The sequence below is a fragment of the Macrobrachium nipponense genome, chromosome 37, assembly GCF_015104395.2.
Source record: "Macrobrachium nipponense isolate FS-2020 chromosome 37, ASM1510439v2, whole genome shotgun sequence".
In the NCBI taxonomy this organism is placed as follows: Eukaryota; Metazoa; Arthropoda; class Malacostraca; order Decapoda; family Palaemonidae; genus Macrobrachium; species Macrobrachium nipponense.
Window position 1 is genome coordinate 16,081,164 of NC_061097.1, and position 15,000 is coordinate 16,096,163.

Here is a 15,000-nt window from a genome sequence, read left to right on the forward strand (position 1 = left end):
TTTGTCTCTGCTATATGTTGTATAATAAATGTGTTTGTCTCTGCTATATGTTGTATAATAAATGTGTTTGTCTCTGCTATATGTTGTATAATAAATAAAATTTAAAGAACTATAACTTTTCCCTAAAGTTTTGTTCGTAATATTATCGATTATAAAAATGTTCATTTTCATTGGAATAGTCATATACAAAACTCTCACCGGTACAAGAGTCCTCATAACTTTTCCCTTATTTTTAAATCTCATTTTTTAAGCAGTATTTGTTAGTGTGTGGTATAGGCGTCTTCTTACCCCCAATAGTATTATTTGTAAATGATAAAGTGAATTTACATAATTAATGGCAGTCGTGTTCAAAGCTGCACTGGGCCGTATTTGCTTTCTGTTTTTTTATGATTACTTTTGTTTTGCATTGTTCATTTTTATCCATGACTACACTTTTAGTACTGCCCTGCTGTTTGGTATTTTTTCCAATTTTAGATTTTTGCTGCCTTATTTTTAATGATACTTTTCCTGTCATCCTTGTAACATTAACTAATATTTGTCTGAACGTGTAAAATGTACAAGTCCGTAAGTGTAACTTCATAGCTTCCAGTGGCCTCGGTCAATCATTTGATGAAAAGGACTTTTCTTTCTGTATAGTGCACGTCATTGGCTTTTTTTAATTAGACTGTCCGTTGTCTATTAATCTGTAGGAAACAGGAAAAGGTTACTATTAAGTTTTAATCCAAAAAGGAAATTTTTGTTCTTCGTTGATGACATTTTTTAGATGAGACAAGGCAAGATATCTAACGTGCAATTGGTCAGTCAATCCATCTGTCATACGTAACTTTATTACGCGTTTTATTATAGTGGCTGATGGTATTTGATGGGTTCTGCTTCATTCACAGCAACGACCGATATATCAATCACGAGTTCGTGGCACACCAGTAAGGTTCCATTATCGTGGGCTATCAACCAGCACAGGTTGGTGGGGGAAGGTAATGAAATCAGATTCGGATCCAGATTTTTCTCTAAATTTACTCGGCTTTTCCATGTTCTGTAGATCACCGCTCTACAGCATTCCGTTGGAATCCATCTACAATGTCGCTTGGTATTTCACAGAAAATTATACACGTGTGATTGCATAACCTCCATCCAGCATCGTTAGGTTAATATGATATCCAGATAGAGATTTAAGCCCGAAGCACATCGGTTAAAAATCTTTATCAAAAAACTGACAAAGAGCCAGGTAATAAGGTACTTAATGTTAGCCTCTATATTATTTAGACAGTAAGGTACTGTAATGTTAGCGTTTATATTATTTAGACAGTGAGGCACTGTCTTTTAGCCTTAATGTTATTTAGACAATAAGACCTGTAATGTTAGCCTTTATATTATTTATATAAGAAGGTAATATAATGTTAGCCTTTATATTATTTAGACAGTAAGGTACTGTAATGTTAGCCTTTATATTATTTAGACAATGAGGCACTGTGTTTTAGCCTTAATATTATTTAGACAATGAGGCACTGTGTTTTAGCCTTAATATTATTTAGACAATATGACCTGTAATGTTAGCCTTTATATTATTTAGACAAGAAGGTACTACAATGTTAGCCTTTATATTATTTAGATAAGAAGGCACTGTAATGTTAGCCTTTATATTATTTCTCCAATAAGTCACTGTAATATTAGCCTTTATATTTTTTAGATAAGAAGGTACTATAATGTTAGCCTTTATATTATTTAGCCAATAAGTCACTGTAATGTTAGCCTTAATGTTATTTAGACAATAAGTCACCTAAGTGTTAGCCTTTATATTATTTAGACAATAAATCACGATAATGTTAGCCTTTATATTATTATTTAAGAGTCGATCATTTGGATCACTGTAAATAAATCGGATTGATGGCCACAGCTGATGGAGAAACGAACTGAGGTATGAAAATTTGTTTATGGATCCCAGTCTCTCGCTGTCCACCTTCTCTGTCTGTCATACTTGCTTGACTCTCTTCCTGTTCCTCACTCTCTCTGTCTATCTAGCTGGCTTTTCTTCCGTCTCTATCCATCATCCTTCCTCATTTTCCCTTCTCCCTGGATCATATATTGTTGGCCTCGCCCTCGCTCTTTTTCTTTAGTTCCCTAGCTTCATAACCCACCGCCTCTCTCTCTCTCTCTTTCTCTCTCTCTCTCACTCTTCTCTGAAACACCTTTAGCCGAAGAAAAAAGTCGGCGTAGACAGAAGTGTCCTTGGGTCGTTGGGGGCTCAGATGGCACTCTGAGGGAGACGCCCTTAAGCATAACCAAAAAAGAAAACTGGTTCCACAGCGGCGGGGAATGAGGAATGACAGGGGACATTACAAGAGAAATAAGTAGAGAAACGAGCGTAAGAGGAGAGACTTGAGCGTAACTGTCAATTGATATCATTTTTCCGGCATTTGGGATTTGTAGGATGGAATCGCAAAGAACTTTTACTCCGGAACTTTTCAAATTAGGTTTTCTCTTTCCAATTTTACTTTGTTTCTTATCTTGATTTAACAGTTTTGAAGAGGGTCACAGAAAAATGATAAAATAAAAAAAAAATGGCCTCATTGCTTTTGTACCTATTTCTTGACTTCCATTGCATCCGATGTCCAGTCCAGCCCCAACAGCCAATCAGGAGCGTCGTAAGGGACTGGCCTAGAATGCACGGTTGATGTGAATGCACTATAGGAATGGTCTTCAGCAGAAAGTGTGAATTATTTTGGCTTCATGTGGATGTATGGAATACCGGCTTTATGTCTAGGTGGGCCATAAGGGCGTGTTTATAAAATAAAAAAATAGTCTATTCATAGAAATGAGAAATGATGTTCTCTTCACCTGGATGCAAGATTAAGTTATGGACGAATTTTTACTTAATTGGAAGAATTTCTTTCTCTGATTTGATAATCTACATAAAGAATTAAAGGAAAGGACTCTCATATGGGAGAAAAAAATGTTGCAGGACAAGAAACTGACAAGAGTCCTTGAGAAACAGTTTTAAAAAACTTACTCTAGAGTAATTGAAGCGAGAGTTGGGATGTGCTTTTTCAACTACTCTCCGACCACCCTGCCCAACCCCCCCCCCCCCCCCACCCTCTCTCTCTCTCTCTCTCTCTCTCTCTCTCTCTCTCTCTCTCTCTCTCAGTGTGAGTGTGTGTGGCAAAATGAAATGGTCATTTAATGAACTTAAGTATGAAAACATCATGTTAATTCATAGAATATAAGATTGCTGCAATAAAGATACTAGAAAGATTCATTAAATAGATTTCTAATCTCTGTAACAAAAAGAAAATTAAGTGCATATCCGATTAACGATGTGTATTAACAAACTCAAGCAAACCTTTGATAGCACTGTATCAAAAGAAGGAACCCCAGTTTATATTCTGGAAACTTCGGCTGCATCAGTGTTTGTAATAGGAAATAGGGAGTACTTTTAACAGACATAACTTTAACGGCATCATCTTTTCTAATGGGAAAACGTTTTGAAGCACTTTTAACAAACATATGTCTCTTGCTGTGTCTGTTAAACAGTTTTCATCTGTTGATTTTAAGTAGAATTGTGTTGCCTTAGATTTAGGACGCTCTCCAAATTTTTCTGAATGAGATTTGATTTTATTAGTTCCATGAAATAATCATTCTTACAGCTATGAAAAAGCTGTAAAATATCAATAACATTCCCACCACTAATTCGTATATTGACAGTCATTTCGAAAATAATTCCCATGATTCATAAAATTATAAAAATAGCGGTAACAACCGTATGTAAGATTTCTCTCTCTCTCTTCTCTCTCTCTCTCTCTCTCCTCTCTCTCTCATAACATATTTCCCTTTTCATAACATTTTTTATAAAACAATTAACTCCACTCGTGGGATGCCGCAAATCACGACCACACACACACAAACAAACTTGTGCTTTCCAGACTACTCGATAAAGAAAAAAAAAGTGAAAGCTACAAATGGCAAAATAAGCCAAAACGAAAGACTGGTATGGTTTTAGTTTAATGCAATTTTGCCCACGACACAGCAGGGCTTTCATTCCTCCTCACAATAATGGGGGTCGTAACGATAATATAAATTGCCTTGCCACTCTGCCTTAGTCTTCCAAATGACATTGATGCTCATGTTTATCTTCTTACTTTATTCCGATTTTCATTTATTATGTTAATCATCTTTTAGGCATTTTCCCTATGAGTCTACATGCACTTGGAATAATAATAATAATAATAATAATAATAATAATAATAATAATAATAATAATAATAATAATAATAATAATAATAATAATAATAATAATAATAATAATAATAATAATAATAATAATAATAATAATAATAATATAATGGCTGTTTCTATTGCATTCAATTTATAAAGTACTCTATTCTTCTCAACTAGCTGACCTACCCGGCGTTGCCCGGGAAAACTGGGAGGGAAGAGGGAGGGGGAAGTGAAGGGAAGAGGGGTGGGGAAGGGAAGGGAGAACAGAGAATGGAAGGGGAGAGGAAAGGGGAAGGGGGATAGAAAAAGAAGGAAAGAGGGATAAGGTGTTGGGGGAAGGGGAAATTAAGTTTCTCTATTAGAAGAGAAAAATCATCTCCGCTAAACATAAGCCTGTCTCCCTTTCAGCAATAGTCAGACCTTTTATTGATTGTGTGAAATAAACTGCACAGCAAAGCGGAGGAGAATCACGCAAGGATCTGTCTTCAGCAAACTGCAAGAATTCATATTGGATTCAGTATACATGAATGTACTGCAAACTCACTACTGTACTAAACTTCAGAAATTCGCCCTCCCTCTTCCCTCCCCCTACCTGTAGCCTGTCATTTACAGTTTTCCCGGGCAGCGCTGGGTAGGTCAGCTAATATATATAAAGCTGTAAACTATCGTTGATCAAAGCCTTATCAAGTAGTTTTTGTTTGGTTTCAATCCGTTAAACCATTTAGCCATGATTGCATAACAAGACAGACAGACGGACATAACGCCCATTATGGTATGATATCTTTTCAAGTTTCCAAAGGACACGAAAAGTTTTCTTGTTATTTCAGTGTTGTTACCTCTGACGTTTCAAGCGCGCTTGCGATTATTTCCAATGAGTCAATGGATGAACATGTAAGTTACATGGGTATATAATAAAGCAAGCAGGTTTGGGAGCAAATACAGATGAGAGCTGCATTTTGGTTGGGCACGGGTTGGTGACGAAATCGGTACCAGAGGCACTGAGATTTTCTAGGCCTAATCGGTGTGGGTGGTTTTGTGGTGGGCGTCGCTCTAATCCGAGTTTCTATAAATAACTGGCACCGTAAAAGCATAAAGGACACCAATGAATAATGAATCTCTCTCTCCCTCTCTCTCTCTCTCTCTCTCTCTCTCTCTCTCTCTCTCTCTCTCTCTCTCTCTCTCTCTCTCTCTCTATACACACATTCGTAAGATGAAACAGTTTTTCTAACGATTTAGTGATTTCATTTACATTATACCAATTAAGAAGCGTTGTTGGTACTAAATTCATTCAAATTGAATAATTATAATAAACAGAGTGAATGTATTGAAGAGTGCTACTAGACAAATAAGAATCCTTTCATTAATAGGTGAATAAAGCAGGTTCATCCTATTTCCCTAGAAAAGTCCTCTCGAAATCCTTGAATGTTCATCCCTTTCTTTCCAATTTTGGAAATCCCAAGAGCTTTAATGTCAAGAATCCTTATTTTAAGGTACCCCCTAAAAAAGACACCCTAGTATTTCGACTGCGAGAAAATTTTTGGCATTCCTTTTCTACTTCTTGTCAAAAACCACGAAAGTTTCGTTTTCTGGTCCGCCCCTATTCCTGGTGAAAACCCTAAAACTGCGCCGTCTAGCCTCATAGCAACGAGTTTCTCCAAATCCCCGGAGTGTCTTTTCCCCTAGACTTAATCCCAAAGCTGCATTCCCCATAATCCCCAACGAAATCGCATCCTGGCCATGCTGTGTTCATCGGCTGTTTACCCGGAGATTAAGGGATGATATATCGGGAGCTCTTTTTGCGTCAGAGCTCTTTTCAGATCGGGGCGGCGGAGTTCAAACTTTCGAAAAGGGCTGCGTTTTCTCTCTCTCTCTCTCTCTCTCTCTCTCTCTCTCTCTCTCTCTCTCTCTCCATGACTACGATATTTTTTCTCTCTCTCTCGGAGCGGGCCTTTGTGAGAAATCTAGAATTCGTATTTCTGTTTGTGAATATTCATATTTAAAGGTTGTCCAGCATTTCAATATTTTTTTTTTACATCCAATACTATTTTCATACTCTCTGAATGTGTTTGTGTGTACGATATTGTACGTTTAAATGAGTGTTTTTTTTTTTTTTTTTCTTATTTTATATTAAAGTTTGGTCCGATGTATACGTTTTGACTGAATAGCTAGAGAATCTATTGATCATTTAGGAAAGGGAACAATTTTAATCACCTTGTCCGCTAAATAAAGTTTTTGTTCGACGACAAAAACTGCGGTCACGTTAGAAACTAAAGTGTAGCTTGAAAAGGCATTTGTCATATTTACTGACACTATTACTGGGGAAACACTAAAAATTATACTAGTGGATTTGGCTTCTAGTCCACACAAGATAATGGGATATGAGTAGGCGCTGCCAGCGAACCGGAAGGCTTCATTATCATGTCCTGGAAACTCACCTGTTAAATGAATATATTGTTGACTGACAGTCGACAAAGCACGATAATGAAACCCTCAGACCTGCTAACCGTGTCTGTAGAAAGAGGCCATAGATCTTATATCTTTAGCACAGCACCAGATGCGAATTCGGACCATCATTAGAATTGACGAAGCATTCCCTTTTCCAGTAGAGAGCTCCTTCGCAAAAGCGCGCTGTAATCCGTCAACAGTATTCTGATCTCTTGCAAACAGAGAAACAGACACTTGCAATACATAGCTTCCGTCCAGCGTCATTGGTGGAGATAAAAATACTCGTAAAAAATTCTAAGTAAATATTTTGAGTGAGTTACGAATTGGTTACTAAACAGAGAATGAAGCCATAGGTATAGCGGCATGGTGTTGATTAGCCTTTGCACTGCGTATAGAGTTATTCCGGAGATATGTTGTCAACAAATTGCTACAAGTCTGAATGGGAGTATGAAGAAATTTTGGAGAGAAATAAATAAGAAAAGAAAATCCCGAACCTTCTTACCTGACATAATAAATAATGTGAGTGGTTATGAAAACATTGCCGAGTTATGGAAAGAACATTATTCTGAGCTGTTTAACGACCCTACTCATCCTGTTCCAGACCCAATGAAAAATCAAGGTCAGCGAGATGTTACAGGGACAAATTTCAATGAAATATCGAATGCTTTAAATTCTTTGAACACTTCAAGTAGCCCTGGACATGACGGGCTGACCCTTCAGCACTTAACTGAGGCTCATCCGGTACTTAGAGTTTTACTAAGTTGATTCGTCACTTCCTGTTTCTGTCATTCCTACTTACCGAGAGCTCTTATTCTGGTTATACTCTCTCCTTTGATTAAAGATAAAAATGCGGACCACAGTGACATTTCCAATTATAGGCCGATTGCTCTAGCTACTGTTATCTCAAAAGTTTTGGAAGCGATTATATTGGAGAGATGCAAAAAGCACTTATTGACAAGTGACAACCAGTTCGCTTACAAATCCAATCATGGAACGGAAATGCCAGTTCATATTCTTAAACACGTAACCGAGGAGTATAATGCTCGTAAAACACCTGTGTTTGCTTGTTTCATGGATATGTCTAAAGCCTTTGATAAAGTGTCTCATAAGATGTTGTTTGAAGTACTGACAGAAAGATGTTCCTTGCTATATTATTAAACTACTCGGTGAGTGGTATAAAAATCAGCAAATGCTTGTCAAATGGGGCCATGTATTTTCGAGTGAATTTTCCACTTCATGTGGAGTGAGACAGGGAAGTTTACTTTCACCTTACCTGTTCAATGTATATATGGATGACCTCTCACATAGGCTGAGTCAGATTAAAGTGGGTTGTTTTTTAAACAACATGATTTTAAATCATTTGTTGTACGCTGATTATATTGTTTTATTTGCTCCTTCAGTAAGTGGGTTGCAGCAGCTTATAATCATTTGTTGTGATTTTATGTCTGACAGACTTCTATTGTTAAACGTAAGGAAGACCAAATGTATAATTTTTTCTAAGAGTAAGATCTGACCAAGTAATATATCACATATTGTTGTTAACTATGCACATATAGATTTTGTACAGGAAATAAAGTACCTAGGATATTATCTTACTGCTCAAAATTCGGACGACGCCCATGTAGAATATTTGAATAGAGGTCTATGTGCAAGGGGCAACATGATTTCAAGGAACTTTTTTTAAATGTAGCGAAGATGTCAAAAAAATGCTTTTTCAGAGCTTTTGTACAAGTTTTTATGGCATATCTTTGGTTGTCAGAGCGAAACAACGAACTATGAATAAGCAGAGAGTATGTTACGACTATAGCCTACGAAGACTCTTGGGCATTCCGAGGCATGCAAGGGCATCTGCTCTTTTTGTGGCTTTTAGTCAGCCATCTTTTCAAGAACTGAGACGCAAAACCATAACATGCTACTTGCAAAGGCTGAAGAATTCCGACAACTGTATTATGAAGAGGGTTGCCCACCCAGTTGACTTGCATCATTCAATTATTTTCAAGCACTGGAAAAGCCTCATTTATGCTTAGTGCATTTGGTGCGCTCTTTATGCAAGAATATAGTATTTCTTTGTTTTGTTCTGATGCTACATATGTATGTGCCCTTTTAGTAGGAAGAATCATTTAGTTTCATTATCCGCATCTCATTCATATCATAATTTTCCACCTCTCTTTCATAATCATTTCTCATACTTATTTTAAATTTTGTCCTCTTGGAGTGTGGAGACTTTTTATATAATATGTGTGTGTATATGTATGTATTTGTCTATGGCCTTTTATGTCCGAAATAAAGCATTTGAATTTGAATTTGAATTTGAATAATGGTCTTACCTGTGACAAAAAAGAAATATTTCGGATATTTTTATGGAACTCTCTCTCTCTCTCTCTCTCTCTCTCTCTCTCTCTCTCTCTCTCTCTCTCTCTCTCTCTCTCTTTAGATGAAAACCCTTCATCTAAATATTCATGCGGCCTTGCTGTTACATTGAAGTAATTAGTATCAAATAGATCGCAACAAAGAAAAAGAGAGAACGCACCAAAGTGTTACCATGCGAAAAGCAGTCCTTTGTTACACAAAGGAATAGAGCAGGTTTTGTCCTATTTACAAGCATACCCCTTTCAAAATCCCTTAAGCTGCATTCCCTAGCATCCATTTTTGGACGCGCCAAAAGCTGTATCCCCTACAATCCCTGTTTTGTAATCTTTAAAGCTGTAATCCCCATAGCTGGTTGCAGCACATTTGTCTGCCCACGGCTGATGCGTCACGTGAGCATGGATACCACGCGATTGGCTGACAATCACCGTTTCTAATATCATTGGATTATTACGACGAATATCAAACTGTTCTTCAATAGGATATTTGAAAGCTTATAGGTACAAAGAACCCCTCGCCCCTTCTTATATGCATCATAATCAAGCCGATTTGTGTCAGTAATATAACAACGTAAGCGCACGAGCTTGTATCAGACAGTCTACTCATATCAAATGCAAACGAATAATGAGCTTCTAAGAATCGTTTTATCACGTAAGTATAGCCCAGGCTACACGTAGACCGGTCCCCACAAACTGTTCAGACCACATGATTATCTTATGATTTTTATCGCAGCATATGAAGATAACTTTATTGTGATACCAAAGTAATATTTTATTTTATTTTATTTATTATTATTTGTTTTTTTGGGGGTGGGCCTTTTAAGCACACATTCATTCCATTCAAATCAAAATGCCTTTTTTTTTTTTATATTGTAGCTGTTATTTAGTCATTTTGAGTATCATTCCAATGTGTAGCAATGGAAATCAAATGGCTAGCCTTTTATGCTGTGCCAGTGCATATGTCATCATCACTGTAAGGATGCCAGGAACTCAGTGAGATTTGAAGTTTCTGTTTGATAAGTTATTTGGGAAAATAGTCCTGAAGGTGCCCAGTCACTGAGTTGTCATACTGACTTGTATACTTCAAAAAGAAAAAAAAAGTAAGAAATGTGCCGAAGTATCTTCGCCTCAGCCGAGTTTTCTGTACAGTGTATAATGCTATATGAGCCATGTCCCATGAGGCTCTCAGCTACGGCCCTGCGGTAGCCTGTTTTATAGCAGTGCCAGACGCACGATTATAGCTACTTTTAACCTTAAATAAAATAAAAACTACTGAGGCTAGAGGGCTGCAATTTGGTATGGCTAATAATTGGAGGGTGGATGATCAACATACCAATTTGCAGCCCTCTAGCCTCACTAGTTTTTTAAGATCTGAGGACAGGAAGAAAAAAATGGCTTACGGACAGACAAAGCCATTGCAGTCGTCTTATTTTACAGAAAACTAAAAATCACATAAATCTGCAAGTAATCTGAAAATTACAGTGGCGTTTCCATTCACTCTGAGACAACGAGATTCATGCTGTTTCGAATATTATAACATATTCATGTAAATAAATGCAAGATTTATTGAAATACATTTTATTCACAATCGCACAATCGATAGCCAGATGTCTTTTCATTTACCTGCAGTGAGCTAAAACAATTATTTTTAACCCCATCGTTCGTTTGCGTTTGACCTAAATAAATTGTTTGTTACAAGCGCGTCAGTCGGGTACTTGTATTGTTATCTTATCGATATAAATCGGCATTTTTATGACCTAATTAAGATGTGAGAGTTCTTTGCATATACAAACATTTAGAGGTATTACTGAAGAAATCGTTTGCATTTGCACTACAGTAAGCCTATGAAATATGAAACTGCAAAAACAGCCAATCACGAGATATAGTAGATTCACATCAACCGTGCTTCTGATATACAGGCCATTCCCTTACGACGTTCCTGATTAGCTGTTGATAAGCCAATCACAGGGGTGGAAACTCTCAGTCTCTCTCGAGAGCGCACATAATCAGGATGTGTGTTCCACCTCTCAAAAGTATCCCTCAGGACAGGTGGAACATTCATCCTGCTTATATGAACTCTCTCGAGAGACTGGGTTTCCAGCCCTGTGATTGGCTTATCAACAGCCAATCAGGAGTGTCGTAAGGGACGTGCCTAGACATCAGTTGCACGGTTGATGTGAATCTACTAAGGCTAAGCTATGCATATTGCCACATCTACCGAAAACCTACGCTGGTGAGTGAAGAGATTGAATGAAATAGAACCTATAGTGTCTCCCTGACATAATCCCTACAAGAAGCATTATTTAACCCAACCTCCCCATTTCAAGATGTGGAAGCTTCCTTCCGAAGTGCCTCAGCCTGGAACTGCACAAAACTGGAAACTCTAGTTTCCCCCCTTTTCTTCCCTTGAAATCCCGGAATTGCATTCCCCTTGCTAGATCCCAAGATCTGCATTCCTAGAATTCCCAACAAAATCGGATCTGGGTCAGGTCCTGTTCATCCGCTGTATGTTTACCAGAAGATTGAGGGATGATGTATCGTAAACTCTGTTTATACCGGGGCTGTTTTCAAATCGGGGGACAGAGTTCAAATCTTTGCAAAGGACTTTGCTTTGTATGCTTTTTTCCAATAGCTAAAATATTTTGCACAAAAGATATAAAGAATGTTTTATTTCTTTTTTATTTGCGAGTATTCTTATTGAAAGCTCAGACTGCAGCGTACTGGTATCACGTCTATGATTATTTTTTCTCACAGCATTTGTGTGTCGGGTATTTTTTGAATTATCAAAAATAAACAGGTGGTTTAGCTTTTTATATCTATTGAAAACTTGGTGTGTGTGATGCATGTTTTATTACGGGTGAAATTATAAGGTCAACTTTAAGAAATGTCTGTTACCTTTCCCCATCATTTTATTATATTAGAAAAAGTTTCTCCTTCGGTAATTTAGGAAATGATCATTGTAAAATTCAAAACCTTAACCACACGGTACCGCATAGTTTTGTGTCGTCAAAATGGAAATATTCAAAACTAATATATGATGTTTAAAATGATATCGTAAAGGGCATATTAAAAAGCGCGTGTGATAACGAAAGTCTCTCTCTATCTCCCTCTCTCTCTCTCTCTCTCTCTCTCTCTCTCTCTCTCTCTCTCTCTCTCTCTCTCTGGGAAACCATTGCTAAGGCAAAACCATTTTGACAGAAGCGTCCACAAGTCGTTCTTGACTCAGGATAGACAGATGCCTTTGAGTACAGCCAGCAATAATGACGGTTCCTCTGACGGCAGTGAAAAACATGGTTTGAAATGTTAGAGATAAAACAGGGATAAAAGATAAGAGAGAACTCGTTACCATAAAAATCTGTATTTACAGAAAAAGCTACATTTTCAGAGGAAAACGTCTTTTCAATTTATTCATTTTTTTTTTTTTGTCTGATTTTGATTTATTTAACATGGTTGAGTAATTACCCTTCTCAAAGAGTAAAAGGGATTTGTTGTTATATTGGAGAAGAATGGCCGTTATATAATAAACAGTACTTTGATTAGAGGGAAGATAATACGGGTGGAACATAAATATTATTTATGAAAAAATTACTATAACATATGTACAAATAGTTTGAAATACAAATAATGAGCTATATTGGGAAAAGAATGACTATAGAAATAATATAGGAGAAAGATGACCATGACGTAGAAAAAGATTGATATAAGAGCAAACTGCTTTGAAAAAATTGCTGTTATAAGAAAAAAAAAAAAAAGTCCTCCCTTGATTTAAAAGAAAAACTTCTGTGAAATAGGAAAAGGTTGACTGTGGTATAGGAGAATAATAACCTTGATATTAGTGAAATGGCTCTGATTTAGTGGAAAAAATATTAGTGAGCCAGCAAAATAACTGTGATATAGGAGAAAAGCGACTGTAATTTAAGAGAAAAATGACGGCAATATAAGAAAAAATTATTCTGATATATGAGAAACATTGCTACGATGTGAGGTAAAATGGTTTTGATATGGGGGGAAAATTGGAGGAAATCAACTGTAACTTAAAGGAAAAATCTAGCAAATGAACAGAGACAATCGTTCTCAGGAAACTGTTCGCAAAAATAACTCTCAGGGGGACGGTACATCCAGTGAAACTTGGAATAATTGAGATTAGGGTACGGATCTGCCTTCTAACCCCCCCACCACCTCTCTCTCTCTCTCTCTCTCTCTCTCTCTCTCTCTCTCTCTCTCTCTCTCTCTCTCAGGTAAAATAACGTTTCCTATTTCATCTAACCAGTTACCAAGGCGATTATGCGAATTCGTAGAATTTTTCTGAGATAGCGAAAACGACACTGCATAAAAAATAGTTCCGTATCCTCTGAAAAGTAAGAGAATAAAATGCATATGAATTTAATGAGTGGAATGAAGGAAACTGGAGCAAACTTCAAAGGAACTGTAACAAAAGGAACAACACAAATTTGCATTCAGAAAACTCGCTTCGACTCGTCCGTCTGTCACTAAGTTTGTATGCACCAGGAAGACACTTTGGAAGTTTTCAAGTAAAGTAAACACAGGTCTCTTATGTTGGTTTTGCTGTTTTGCTGTTTTGCGATTTATAACGTTAATATAATTTTGTTTGGAAAGGACATAAATATGACTTGTCTTTATGATTGAACTTCTGTCAGCAATAATATAAAAAAAAACAAAAGAAGAGTGACGACACCGAAACTATAAAAATCATAATGAGAAAAAATCTAAATAAGGCCTAATGAAATTAGGGTCTCTCTCTCTCTCTCTCTCTCTCTCTCTCTCTCTCTCTCTCTCGTCTCTCTCTACGCTCTCTCTCTCCTCTCTCGTCTCTCTCTCTCTCTCTCTCCTCTCTCTCTCTCTCTGGATTAATTCCTTATAGATAGGAAAACTCACAATATGAAAATTCAATTGAACATGTTCAAAGGAAGTCTTAAAGACACCAACAATGTCAAAGTTATTAATATTGACCAAAAATATGGAAATAATAAGATTTCAAAACCATAAGAAACCAAATGTGTACAAATGTGCAGTGACACATTAGGACTTCGGTTTCCTCACTGTAAGGCAGGTTGAGCTGATAACAGAAAATGCTTTGATATCTTGCCTTAGTATTTCGGACGCAAATTCCCAAGATGTATATTAGTATTGCACCAATCCCGGTTTTTTTTGCTAAGCCCTAGGTTATGTTAGGTTAAGTTAGATGAAATTCAAAGATCGGATCGAGTGGCAATTTGGTTATGGAAACACATGAGATTATTTTCAAGGAGATTCTATGTTAGTTTTTAAGATATGACGTCCCGCTTTTTTTCAGGGAAAGGTCGGTACTCGGTTATAGTTGGATACTGTATATCCCGGACTGGTATTGGTGCTTATGTAAGAGTATAGATAATGCGTACGTTTTTCTTTAAACTTAATATTTTTAATGTTTTTTTTTATTTAATCGCCTTTCATTCATGGAATGCTTCATATGATTAATAATAATAATAATAATAATAATAATAATAATAATAATAATAATAATAATAATAATAATAATAATAATAATAATAATAATCAGATAGAAGCAATGAACAACTTGATTCTGGTTAAATTGCAGGATACTAATACTATTTAGGTCTACTTTGCCAGCCAAAGAAATAATCTCTGACAGAAGTGCCAATTAATTTATGAGTAAATGTAGCGTACATAATCCTCTTAAGCCGAAGTCTTTCTCTCGTAATCCTAAAGCGATAATTAATTAGGGCTAAATTTCGCCCTTGTGACATTTCAAAAGTTATGGAATTTTGTAATGATTACACTTATCGTTATGTTTAATGTCAGTTTGTATTTTCATAATGCTTCTGTTCCTCTGTAAATATTTTTTTTCTTTCTAACAGTGACCATATAAAATTTCTTCTTCTCTCTTCTCTCTCATGTAGTATGAGTTTTTGGAAAATGGACTTTCAGTTTTCTGCAAGTCAATCCTATATATTGA

General features: G+C 36.5%; 1 protein-coding gene across 3 annotated transcripts in view; it reads right to left on the reverse strand.

Annotated features, from left to right (window-relative positions):
• LOC135209040 (G-protein coupled receptor 54-like) overlaps positions 1-15,000 on the reverse strand; it is a 301,797-nt gene that overhangs the window by 133,409 nt on the left and 153,388 nt on the right. The window lies entirely within an intron of this gene.